Below are 13,324 nucleotides of genomic sequence, written 5' to 3'. Positions count from 1 at the left end.
TGCATATTTTTTTAGGTATACATTCTTCCTAAAAGATCATAAATTTAAAGCATAAACACACAGTAGAGTGACAACCAAAATAATTCTTGATTCAGTGTGCATTTTTTTTCTCTTTTAGATTGCTAACTACACAGGCTGAATTTATTTATCAATTGTTAAATATCCACTTTGCCCTGAATGTTCAGCTGTAGCCTTTATTGTAGACCTTAACTTACAAGATGCTTAATCTTCAAGACCTCCAAAAGACCTTGTGAAGTTAATTCATGAAAGGAGATCATCTACAAGAATCCATTTTTATAGTCTTAATGTAATTCAAGTACTTCAGCCATTACCAGCCATTACCCCACATCATTTTTTGTAATCATTTTAAGTTTACATTCTTATTTATTAATCATGTATGTGCATGAAATTGTTGGGTTTACCTCAAATATCCATTCTGCCATTCTTCCTCAAAAAGAGAACTCCTGGAGAAGTGTAGTGGCACAACAGGCAAAGCTGTCAGTATCCCATACCAGAGGGCCTGGTTCAAGCCCTGTTGTCACTGCTTCTGATTCAGCTTGCTGTTCATGGCCTGGAAGGCAGCAGATGCTGGTCTAAGTACTACAGACTCTGTGACATCTATGGGAGACCAGGATAGAGGTCCAGGCTCCTGGCCCAGCCCTGTCTACTACAGACATTGGGAGTGAAGCAGAAGATAAAAGTTTCTCTCTCTCTTTCTCTCCACCCCCCCCCCCCCCGCCACATCTCTGCCTCTCTTTCTGTCACTCTGCCTTTCAAACAAATAAATCTTTACAAAGAAAAAGAAAATCTCTGAGTTTTAACTGGACACATTTCTTTCTAGAAAAAAGACTACTTTTTTTTTAAGCTTCCCTAGCAGCCAAGTGAGGCCCTTTGCGTATTCTAGCCAATGGGAAGTAACTGGAATAACAGGGCTAATGCATGCCCTTTCTTAGTGTCTTTCCTTGTAGAATAAAATGTAGACACAATGTTTGGAGCCTTAACTACGGTCTCTGAGCATGAAGTTATCTCGAAATGGAGGCTGACTTTACATAGCAAGGTAACCACCTGGCAGGAGGCAAATCCCTCCCTTTTGGAATTCTATTCCAATCAGGACCAATGGCCTCCTGACTTCTAAACATAAGAGATATATTTCTAGCTTGTTTAATCCACCTCTTGCATCTTACAACCAAGCCAATTTATCTAAAACAATACACAATTTAATATACAATTTGATCTTTATTGCTTATACAGTGCCATGACAATGACTGGAATAGTTTAGTTTTATATTTCTTGTAGAAGGCATAAACAAAGACCTCAGATCATTACAACATTGCTGAGTTTTTATTGCTTATGAATTGACTTGCTGGTTTATAATCTATGTATTTTACATAATACAAAATGACTTTTCTCTGTCCTTAACAGTCACTGACAATGTCTAGTTCATCAGGTTTTGCAGGTAAAATGCCCTTTGAAATGATTAACTATATTATAAGTCTACCTTATAAAGCTTCCTGAAAGTGTATTTGTGTGGACAACATGGATATTCACCCACATGCAAAAAAAGTCTAGTGTTCTTCATTCTCTAGTTAGGTATGTGAACTGAGATATTTAACTGGTCAACTTTAAGGCTGAAGAAGAATCTGGAACCTGTAGATCCTAGGAAACTGCTGAGGTCACCTTAAGTAGTTAAAAAAAAAAAAAAAAAAAAAAAAAAAGATCTTCTTCAGTAGGTACAAATCACTAAAAGTAAAGAGGCAGGGGCCAGCCTTGTAATGCAGTAGGTTAAGCAACTGCCTGCAGCGCCTGAATCCCATACTGGTGCCGCTTCAAGTCCTAGCTGCTTCACTGCCAATCCAGCTCTCTGCTAATGGCCTAGGGAAGCAGTGGAAGATGGCCCAGGTATCTGGACCCCTGCACCCATGTGGGAGACCTAGAAGAAGCTTCTGGCTCCTGGCTTCGGCTTGGCCCAGCTCCAGCAGCAGTTGCAATCACCTGGGGAGTGACCCAGCAGATGGAAGACTTCTCTTTCTGTTTCAAATAAATAAATAAAAATATTAAAAAAAAAAGTGAAGAGGCAAATCCTAACATGACAACCTTTCTAGCTTTGCCATGAGCCTTAATGGTATTTGAACAGAGGAGACAACAACATTTTTATCTTGACTCCATGAGTGGTTATTGAAATACATCAGTATTTAAATACTTGATTGAAGAAGCAAACTTCAATCATGTGTTTAGTCAGATTCAATCAAACTGTAATTCTATAACATTATTCCCACTTTTACTCTAAACTTTAATATGGCAAACAATTCATTGAACTTTGTAAAATTCTATATAAATTTTGTTCCTAATTTCCCATATAGCAAACAGATCAATAATTGAGTGCTACCCAACTTTATATAAAATTTTAAGTATTTAAAAGTTTGAGTCTTGTGGTATTTATAGTTAAAGAACTTTGAAAAAAGTAGCTGAATAACTATTTCCTTCTTGGATGGAGAAACAAATTTTCCTTTCACTTAAAAAAATTGCATTTGGGAGGCAGCCACCAGGGACAGTTTCACTTGGAAAGAGAATTTTTGAGAAAGTTCCAAGTGACTGAGAAAAGAGAATTATAATGGAATTTGCACCACAACTTTTATTCTGACAGAGGGGCTATTCATCCTATGGAATTCTTTTAAAATCACTGACCTGAACAATATGCTTCTGAGAATGTTTTCCTGCTTAGCTTATAAAGATATTATTATGTATCTATGATATAATCACTAGAAAATGCTCCCTCTGGGGCATGTGTTGTTTCTCTAATTATCTTAGTTGATTGTAGAATTGATATACCTGACATGCTTCAAGGTAAAAGGAGAAAGTCAATACAATCCTTTAAGCAAACTTCATGTTCTGTTTTTATACTGAAATATGTTACACATAATCATTCTGTCAATTAAATGAGACTATAGACAGAATTTTCTTAATTTAAAAGGATAAAAATTATGGTAAAATAATGATTCCTGGAGTTATTTGTGATTCTGATACCAAGACAAATCAATTTTCCACTATAATCTGTGATTTGTTACGTGTCTGAGCCTCAGTTTCCTTTTGGTGAAACAGATTCCTCACAGCTCAAAGGACTGATTGGAGTCTAAAGAGAGATGGTATTGGAAAGGGTCTAGCTCTGTGCTTAATTCATTTCTAATAGTGTTTTTTTAGAACCTGTACACTTATAAAGCACAGAGCTACAAATAATAGAGGTACATATTTTATTATACTGATGATCATCATTTTGATTGTGAAACAAGGAGGGTAACTACAAGATTTACCAACAACAGAAAAATCAGTCTTTGTCACTTAGATCTCAGTTATTCAAACTATATGGAAAGATTACAGATTAGGTTAATGTAAAACAGCCATGAAACTAATTTTTTTTCATATTTGGCTTTGGAATTTCTTTGATTCTTATATTTGAAAATAGTGTGTGTGCTGGTCTAGATATTTACTTCCAAGAAGACATTGAAGACATATTGAGGTGAGGAGATACGGTTGTGCAAGAAAAACGTCCATTCCTCCCAACTAGCCTCTTGTCTAACTCTTCCCTTAACCCATCAATGCTAAAAAAAATTTCTACTTTTGTCCTTAACTGACAAGAAAATTTGTGCTATACCAAAACTTTCTTCAAGGAAGGAACTAGCTCAGTATTTGAGCTTCAAAGAACTTCTCTGGATGCACATTAAGTAGAGGAAATTGAAATGGATAAAAAGCTACAAGTAAGCAAGTGCAATATTAACGGCATGGAACTTAAAAGCAAGTTTATTATGGATAATCCCAAATTCTGATAAACCACTCAAGGACAATACTGATTAATGTCTGTGTGCTTTGAATAGTTATGAAGCATAAATGTGAATTTACTAAAGCAAATTCTGCATCAATGGTTTTATTATCTATTTATAAGATTTAAGTTACATGTAAATGTTTAACTTCTAAAGAGCTGACATAGTAATAATATTAAGCTAGAAAGATTTTGAAGAGGAGGGATAATCAATTCCAGGAAATTCTCAAATTCCTTTATTTTATATCAAATATTTCATGCTTGATTTTGAATTTAATCAAATTAATTTAAATAAGAGGGGTGGGTGTTTTGTGCAGAGGTTAAGACAGTACTTGGGACACTTGCATCCCACATCACAGCGTTTATTTGGAGTCTTGGCTCCTGCACTTCTGATCCAATTTCCTGCTAATGCTGCACCCTGGGAGGTAGAAGATATTGGTGCAAGTACTTGGATTCCCTACCATCCACGTAGAGGACTCAGACTGAGTTCCTGGCTTCAGATCAGCACAGCTCTGGCCATTGTGGCCAACTGGGGAGTGAACCATCGATGGAAGACCTCTCTCTCTGCCTCTCCTTCTCTCTGTGTAACTCTGACTTTCAAATAAATAAATAAATCTTTTTAAAAAAGTGTTGGTAGATGTAGAAAAAGGAAACTCTTGCACACTGTTGGTAGGAATGAAAATTAGTATAGCCATTGTGAAAAACAGTATAGTGATTCCTCAAAAAACTAAAGTGAGGTACCAGCAATTACACTCCATCCATCTATTGAAGAGATGTCTGCACTCCGATATTCATTATAACACTATTCACAATAGTTAAGAAGTAGAAACCTTTTAAATGACCATCCATCATTAAATGGGTAAAGAAATTATGATACATAGACACAATAGAATATTACTCAGCCATAAAAAGGATGAAATCTTGTCACTTGTAACAAGATGGATAGAACTGGAAGTCACTATGTTCAACGAAATAAGCCAAGCACAGAAAAACAAGTATCACCTGATATCACTGATATTTGAAGTTTAAAAAATAGATGATCTTGTAGAAGTTAAATATATAGTGGTGGTAACCAAATTTTGGCTATTGTAAACACTGATGCTATGAACATGGTGGTGCAGGTATATCTTCAATACATTGTATTCAAGTCTTTTGGGTATATACCCAGTAGTAGGATTGCTGGGTCATATGGCAAGTCCATTTCTAGTTTTTTAAGAAATCTCCAAACTGTTTTCCACAGTAGCTGCACTAATTTACAGTCCCACCAATAGCGTGTAAGTGTTCCCCTTTATTCACATTCTTACCAGCATTTGCTACTCTCTGTGTTTTGGATTGTAGACATTCTGACAGGGGTGAGGTGCTATCTCATTATGGTTTTGATTCACATTTCCCTGACAGTGATGTTAAGCATTTTTTCATATATTTGTTGGACATCTGTATTTCTTCTTTTGAGAATTGTTTGTGTGATCCCTTTGACTCTTAGACCTTGTATATTGAAGTCCTTTGTCCATTTCTCAACTGGATTTGTTGTTGTTGAGTTTTTTAAGTTGCTGATATATTCAGGATATTAATCCTTTGTTGGATAGGGGTTTGCAAATATTTTTTCCATTCTGTTGGATGTCTCTTCACTCTATTGATAACTTTTTGGCTGTGCAGAAGCTTCTGAGTTTGATATAATCCTATTTATTTAATTTTGCTTTTGTTGCCTGCACTTATCCAAGAAGTCCTCACCTACACCAATGTCTTAGAGTGTTTCCCCTATGTTTTCTTTCAGCAACTTCATAGTCTCTGGTCTTAAATTTAAGTCTTTGGTCAATCTTGAGTTTATTTTTGTATTTAGTGAGAGATACAGATCTAATTTCATTCTTCTACATGTATAAATCTAGTTTTGCCAGGACCATTTGTTGAAGAGACTACCCTTACTCCACTGTATGGAGTGTCAAAAATCAATTGGTTCAATGTATGTGGATTAATTTCTGGGTTTTCTATTCTGTTCTACTGATCTACGTATTGGTATGTACGCTAATACCATGCTGTTTTAATTACTATAGCTTTGTAGCATTCTTTGAATTCAGTTATTATGATGCCTCCAGCTTGATTTTTCTTGTTCAGAATCACTTTGGCTATTCAGGGACTTTTGTGTTGAAGTACCGAAGAGATACTTGAACTACCAGGTTTACAGCAACACTGTTCACAATAGCCAAAATTTAGAATCAGCAAAGGTGTCCATCAGCAAATGAATGGATAAAGAAAATGTGGCGTGTATATATACACAATGGAATATTATTCTGCTATAAAAATGAATGAAATTCTACCATTTGCAGCAAAATGGATGCAACTGGAGGACATTTCAACCAATGGCTCATCAGCACATGAACATTTTCTAGGATAGACCACATATTGGGCTACAAATCAAGTCTCAGCCAATTTAAAAAAATAGAAATCATACCATTTATCTTCTCATACCATAAAAAAATAAAACTAGAAATCAACAACAACAAGAATAGAGCACTCACAAATACTTAGAAATTAAACAACATTCTACTGAATGATCAATGAGCCATTGAAAAATTAAAAAGGAAATCAAAAACTTTCTTAAAATAAATGAAAATGAAAACACAACATATCAAATCCTGTGGGATACAGCAAAAGCAGTATTAATAAGGGAAATTTTTAGCATTAAGTGCTACATTTAAAAAAGAAAAATGTCTCAAACTAAAGACCTAATGATACATTTTTTTTTTTGGACAGGCAGAGTGGACAGTGAGAGAGAGAGAAAGGTCTTCCTTTTGCCGTTGGTTCACCCTCCAATGGCCACTGCGATCGGCGCACCGCGCTGATCTGAAGCCAGGAGCCAGGTGCTTCTCCTGGTCTCCCATACAGGTGCAGGGCCCAAGGACTTGGGCCATCCTCCACTGCACTCCCAGGCCATAGCAGAGAGCTGGCCTGGAAGAGGGGCAACCGGGACAGAATCCTGCGCCCCGACCGGGACTAGAACCCGGTGTGCTGGTGCCGCAGGCAGAGGATTAGCCTATTGAGCCGCTGCGCCGGCCTGACCTAATGATACATCTTGAAGCTTTAGAAAAACAACAACAATCCAAACCCAAAATTAGCAGGAGGCAAGAAATAATAAGGATCAGTGCAGGTATAAATGAAATTGAAACTTTAAAAAATTACAAAAAACAACAAAACAAAAATTGTTTTTTTTTGAGAAGATAAACAAAATAGTTAAACCTCTAGCCAGAAAAAGAAAAAAGGAGAAAATAAATAAATAAAATTAGAGGTGAAAAGGGGACATTACAACCAAGATCACTGAAATACAAAGAATCATAAGAAACTACCATGAAGAACTACACACTAATGAACTGGAAAACCTCAAAGAAATGAGTAAATTCCTGGATTCATATAACCTACCAAGATTAAATAAAGAAGATACAGATAACCTAAACAGACCCATAACAAGTAATGAGATTGAAGCAGTAATCAAAAATCTTCTTGATAAATAGAACCTTTTATCAAAACTATAATGTTCTTCTTCATCTCATTTTACAATTTTTGATTTAAACTTTTTTTTAATTTATTTTTTTGACAGGCAGAGTTAGACAGAGAGAGAGAGACAGAGAGAAAGGTCTTCCTTTTCCGTTGGTTCACCTCATAAATGGCTGCTACGGCCGGCGTGCTGTGCCGATCCAAAGCCAGGAGCCAGGTGCTTCTTCCTGGTCTCCCATGCAGGTGCAGGGCCCAAGCACCTGGGCCATCCTCGGCTGCCTTCCTGGGCCACAGCAGAGAGCTAGACTGGAAAAGGAGCGACCGGAACAGAATCTGGCACCCCAACCAGGACTGGAACCTGGAGTACCGGCGCAGAGGATTAGCCAAGTGAGCTGCAGCGCTGGCCAAAACTTTTTTTTTTTTTTAACATCAGGGTAGCTATATCTGCTTGCTTTTGGTTTTCATTTGCGTGGTCTATCTTTTCCCAACCCTTCACTTTCAGTCTGCATGTATCTTTGTGAACTAAGTTTCTTGTAGGCAGCATATTGTGTGGTCATGGTTTTTTATCCATTCAACTAACCTAAGTCTTTTGGTTGGTGAATTTAATCTGCTTACATTCAAGGTTAGTTTTGATAGATAAGAACCAAGAGTTGTCATTTTGTTGATTGGATAATGATTCCTCCTGCTCTATCAATGAATTTGATGGTAACATGTGTTTCATGTTTACTTGCAATGCAGGACACCCTTCAGAATTTCTCATAAGCCTGGTCTGGTAGTGAATTCTCTCTGTTTTTGTTTATCTGAAAAATACTTCACTTTTATAGGATAACTTCATTGGATATAATTTTCTTGATTGAAAGTTTTTTTAAGACCTTGAATATATCATCCCACTCTCTTCTGGCCTGTAAGGTTTCCACTAAGAAGCCTGATGATCTAACTGGTTTTCTTTTATATGCAACTTGACACTTTTCTCTTACCGTCTTTAGGATTCTTTCCTTGTCTTTAACTTTCAACAATGTGATGACAATATGTCTAGGAGAAGATCTTTTTTGGTTGAGTCTGCTTCGTGTTCTTTGAGCTTATTATATCTGGTTGTCTATGTTTTTTAAAGACTTTGAGAAACACTGGCTTACCACTACCATCACAAAGAAAAATAAATGTATTTTTCAAGGTTACAATATGCAATATTGTTAGCTGTTAGGATGGCAAGTTATTATTATCCTGGTGCTAGATACAGATTTCTAGATCTTAGTCTATTTTAGTCAATAAATGTGTATCATTGCCTTTTGTGTGCCAGGTACTGTGCTAATAGTTGGCTACTTAAAGTCAAAAAAGAAATTGCCACTGTTCCTGATAAGCTAAGTAATTAGACACAAGACAAAACAGTTACCATGAAGTAATGACAAAGTTGTATAGTTTTCAGTTCTAAGAGCTTTTTACATTTAGTTCATTTAGCCCCTACAATAACCCTATGAAATAGATCTCTCTTTTACAGATGAGAAAACTAAAGCTGGGAAAATTTAAATAGCTTACTCAAAGTGATACAACTGCCAAGTGTCAGCTAGGATTCAAATGAAATGGGAGTCTGCCCACCAAGTTTAGCTCTTAGAATTGTGAACATGCCTGATAAGTGATGTTCTTCCAGATGTTTGTAGGAACAAAAGGAAGGTTGCCGATATCTCTGGGATAGGGCACTAGGAGAAGTGTCACAGCAGAAGTTATCATTTTAGCCAGATTGTAGAGGATAACAGAGTTAGCCAGGTGGAGAAGAGGGAAAGCTTCAGCCTTCGGACTCCACATTCCCAAAGGCACAGAGCCCTGTCCCTGAATTGTGGGTTTAGAGAATTCTGGTGTGAACTGAGACAACCACAAATGACAGGGGGTCCTAAGATAAAGAAGCGAAGCTATGTTAACTATGTGGGAAGTGAAACTTGGAACAGTATTATTTAGCTCTTACCTGCAAACATTCGATGTAAGTATTCACCTTTGCAAAGAGTGATTCACCAAGCCAGGAATTTCTGGCTGAGAGATACTTGAAGATCAGGCACGGTGGACACTGTGATGCACCACCCAGAAGCCCTTGCATGGATGAAGGGTGTACTCTTACAGCTGTTAGGAGCATGGCCAATGTGCTAACCCCCTCATGGAGAGTTTTTTGGCTAAAGAGCACCGCCTTTCCCAGAATTATGCCTTTTCCCAGGACAGTTGCTTCCAATAACTGACAAGTGTTAGGGTATAACGGCTGCCTCCACTCCACCTCAGGGCAGGACCACAGCTTCAGAGATCTCTGTTTAGTCATGTACAGCCTGAGTTGAGAGGAGTTGTCACTGACTGCCCCCTCTGCCTAATCCTGCTTTCATCTCTTGTCCTGGGTAGCAGCCCTAGGAGCCTTCCTAATAAACTTCTTGTACTCTAATCTCCACCTCAGAAACTGCTTCCTGGGAAACTCAACCAGCTGACACCATGAATAGTTAAGAAAGCAGGTACTGGGCTGTAATTTGGGAGCTTTGGCTGGCAATTCAAATCCCATCGGGGGAGATGGTACCCAGGTGCCCTCTGATTCAAGGTAGCAGCACAATTGTTAACAGCTTTGCCAGTGGCCATCTGGGGGTGATCTGTTGGTGACCAATGGAAGGGAAAAGGCTAACTGCTGTGTTTCAAAGGAGTTGGAGAAATGCTTGAGGAAATATAATTAAAGGAAGATTGAACATTTTTTAAAAGATTTATTTATTTACTTATTTAGTTCCAAGTCAAAGTTATAGAGAAAGGTGGGAAGAGACACAGAGAGAGAGATCTTCCATCCACTGGTTCATTCTCCATATGGCTGCAACGCCTGTGGCTGGGCCAGGCTGAAGCCAGGGGCCAGAAGTTTCTTCCATGCCTCCTACATGGGTAACAGAGGCTCAAGCACTTCAGCCATCTTCTTCTGCTTTTCCCAGGCCATTAGTAGGGAGTTGGTTTTTTTGGAAGTGGAGCAGCCCGGACATGAACTGGCACCCATAAGGGATCCTGGCATTGCAGGTGGTGGTTTTACCCACTAGCCACAATGCTAGCTTCTTGGTTGGCTATTCTTAAGCTCTACTGGCATCCTGGGGGCAAAATATTATGACAAAAACCTGATGAGAGTGACTAATTGACAAAAAGCTATAATTGGCGGAAAGCTAAGTGACAGAACCAGAAAGAGGCCCTCATCCCCAGGGGAGACTGAAGACCAGACTCAGGACTTTATCCTAATGGTAGCAGTGCTCTAAAGAAGGTCAAGCTCCCAAGCAAGGCAAATTCGACCAGGGGGACTGCTGTCTCTAGCACATGGATGGGACATTGGGGTCACTGTGCCTAAGACTCATGAATTCCTATATTTCCCTAAAACCACTGAACCTGAACAGTTGCATACTTTTCCCAAGGATTAACATGTCTCCTTGCCTACTACTGAGCCAATATCTAGGACTCAGTCATAAAATAACCAAGCCCAAGGACATATTCAAGCCTGGTAAGGAGGAAAGGAATCAGACTCTCAAAGAGCTGGCGAACCAGCAGGAGCCAGATGAAGGTATACAGGCCTGAATTCTGCAGTTGCTTTATCAAAGGTGCTTGAATGTAATGTTGTGTAACAGAAAATTTATCCAGGATGTAGGAGTTAACACCCTTGCAAGGACCCTAGGAAATACACACTACTAAGATGATCCTAGAAAAAGCAATAGATCACATAAGAAGGCATGTGTGGAAATACCAGAATTGCCATAATAGGTAGTGTGATAGGGAATTTGAAAACTCAGTGAAATAGGCATGCTAGAGTGTATTTACTATGTAAGACCAAAAAACCACCAGAACCCTTGACCCACAAGATGCCTGGGAGGAAGCATCATCTGCCAACCAACAAGGGATACACTAAGAGAGGGTATCAACATCCCTAAGAAGTTCAGCAGTGACCGCCCCTAGTGGCTAGGTATAATGGTAAGAGACCATCTGTGAGAGTGATGGAGGTGATAAGACCCCCAGGTAGAACCAATCATTCTAATGAGAAGCAAAGTCATAAAGGCAGGCAGAGGATTCTCTTGCTCAAAAAGTTATGGGCATTCAAAACTGAATAGTGCTCTAAGGTCAAGACAGATGCACATACAGCAAGAGTATTACTCAATTCATAAAACCAAAAGACATGAAAAATGAATGACTGGGAGGCTGGGGGCCTGTCACTCCAGTAAAATGTTTCTGAGTCGGGGAGTCAGCATCCCATATGGGCACTGGTTCAAATCCTGGCTGCTCCACGTCCAATCTAGCTCTCTGCTATGGCCTGGGAAAGCAGAGGAAGATGGCCCAATTCCTTAGGTCTCTGCACCCACGAGGGAGACCCAGAAGAAGCTCTTGTCTCCAGGCTTTGGATCAGCTCGGCTCCGGTCATTGTGGCCATTTGGGTAGTGAACCAGCAGATGAAAGACCTCTCTCTCTCTGCTTCTGCCTCTGTCTCTCCATAACTCTGCCTTTCAAATAAATAAATAAATCAGATAAAAAAAAAAAGTTTCTGAATCTGAGTCTGTTACTGAACCTGAATCTCGGTTACTGAAGAGGTCAAGTCTCCTGACATACCACAACAAATGAACACAGCAATGATTCTGTCATTCTCTAAAGAAGTCTATGGCCATTTACTGAAGAAAGAGGACATTGCTAACCAAGAGACCCAAAGTTTGGCCTTATCTTCTTGTAAGCATGTGGCCACATAGGGATCAAGTATTTTTTAAAATAAACTTTTAAAATGTATTTATTTATTTTAATTTTATTTGAAAGGGGGAGAGAGAGAGAAAGAGAGAGAAAATATCTTCCATATGTTGGCTACACACACACACACACACACACACACACGCAAACACACGCCCAGCAAATGGACCAAGTTAAAGACATGAGCCAGGAACTCAATATGGGTCTCCCACATGGATGGCAAAGACCCAAGTATTTGACCTATCTTCTACTGTCTTTCTAGAGTGCACATTCAGAGGAAGGTGGATTGGAAGCAGAGCTGGGACTCAAACCATGCACTTCCATATGGGATGTAGGGTCCCACACAGTGTCTCAACAATTGTGCCAACTGTCTGCCCCAGAAGCCAAGTACTAAATAGAGTTCTGACTCAGATCTGGCTTCCAGTGGGTCCACTACAATTGCAGACCCATCTGTGTGGTTATTTCTCCAGTCCTCAATTCTATAACTGAAACAGATACAGTTGGTAGCTTGTCAACATCTGTACTGGTCTCTAAAACTATAGACTCAGAATTGTTAAAAAAGCTAAGGAAAGGCCAAGTAGAAATGCCCCAACTACCACCTCCCCCTACATCCAAAATAGTAAACCAACATTACTTCCCAAAGGAATGATAGAAATTAGGGAAGGAGGGGCCGGCACTGTGGCACAGCCGGTTAACGCCCTGGCCTGAAGCGCCAGCATTCCATATGGGCGCCGGTTCTAGTCCCAGCTGCTCCACTTCCGATCCAGCTCTCTGTTATGGCCTGGGAAAGCAGTAGAAGATGGACCAAGTGCTTGGGCCCCTGCACCCACATGGGAAGCCCAGAAGAAGCTCCCGGCTCCTGGCTTCGGATCGGCGCAGCTCCAGCTGTTGAGGCCAATTGGGGAGTGAACCATCAGATGGAAGACCTCTCTCTCTTCCTCTCCTTCTCTCTCTGTGTAACTCTGACTTTCAAATAAATAAATAGATTTAAAAAAAAAGAAATTAGGGAAGGAACTCTCTTATGTATTTTCTACTGAGCTCAATACACTTCTTAGGTGGTTCACTTAAGAAGATGGAAAAAAAGCCTATATCATTTCCAAAGCCTCTGAATTGAAAAAAAAAAAAAAAGATTCATAGAGATGATCTTACTATAACACAATACTATTACAGCTAAATGATTTAGAGAAATCCACAAAAAAATTTAATGGGGTTTTGCCTATATATGCTGTTGATACAAATACTCTTGAAAGCATTCCAGTAAGATAATTTTAATTTTGTTTGCTGAAAAGCAAAGTTTCTCTTAAGAAA

The 13,324-nt window shown here is 39.0% G+C and overlaps 1 long non-coding RNA gene across 2 annotated transcripts in view; it reads left to right on the top strand.

Annotated features, from left to right (window-relative positions):
• The window catches only part of LOC138844382 (uncharacterized), a 66,367-nt gene that overhangs the window by 41,317 nt on the left and 11,726 nt on the right, over nucleotides 1–13,324 (top strand). Inside the window, exon 1 of one of the 2 annotated variants that reach the window (XR_016216866.1) lies at nucleotides 7,504–7,690. The exons of the other annotated variant lie outside the window; for it this stretch is intronic. This is a non-coding gene — a long non-coding RNA (uncharacterized LOC138844382). Of the gene's footprint in view, nucleotides 1–7,503; nucleotides 7,691–13,324 lie in introns of those variants that run through there. 2 annotated transcript variants of the gene reach the window in all.

Source organism: Oryctolagus cuniculus, chromosome 11 (assembly GCF_051225735.1).
Source record: "Oryctolagus cuniculus isolate XC-2025 breed Fujian yellow rabbit chromosome 11, ASM5122573v1, whole genome shotgun sequence".
In the NCBI taxonomy this organism is placed as follows: domain Eukaryota; kingdom Metazoa; phylum Chordata; class Mammalia; order Lagomorpha; family Leporidae; genus Oryctolagus; species Oryctolagus cuniculus.
Note: the sequence above shows the minus strand (reverse complement) of the source record. Positions and strands in the feature narration are given on the sequence as shown.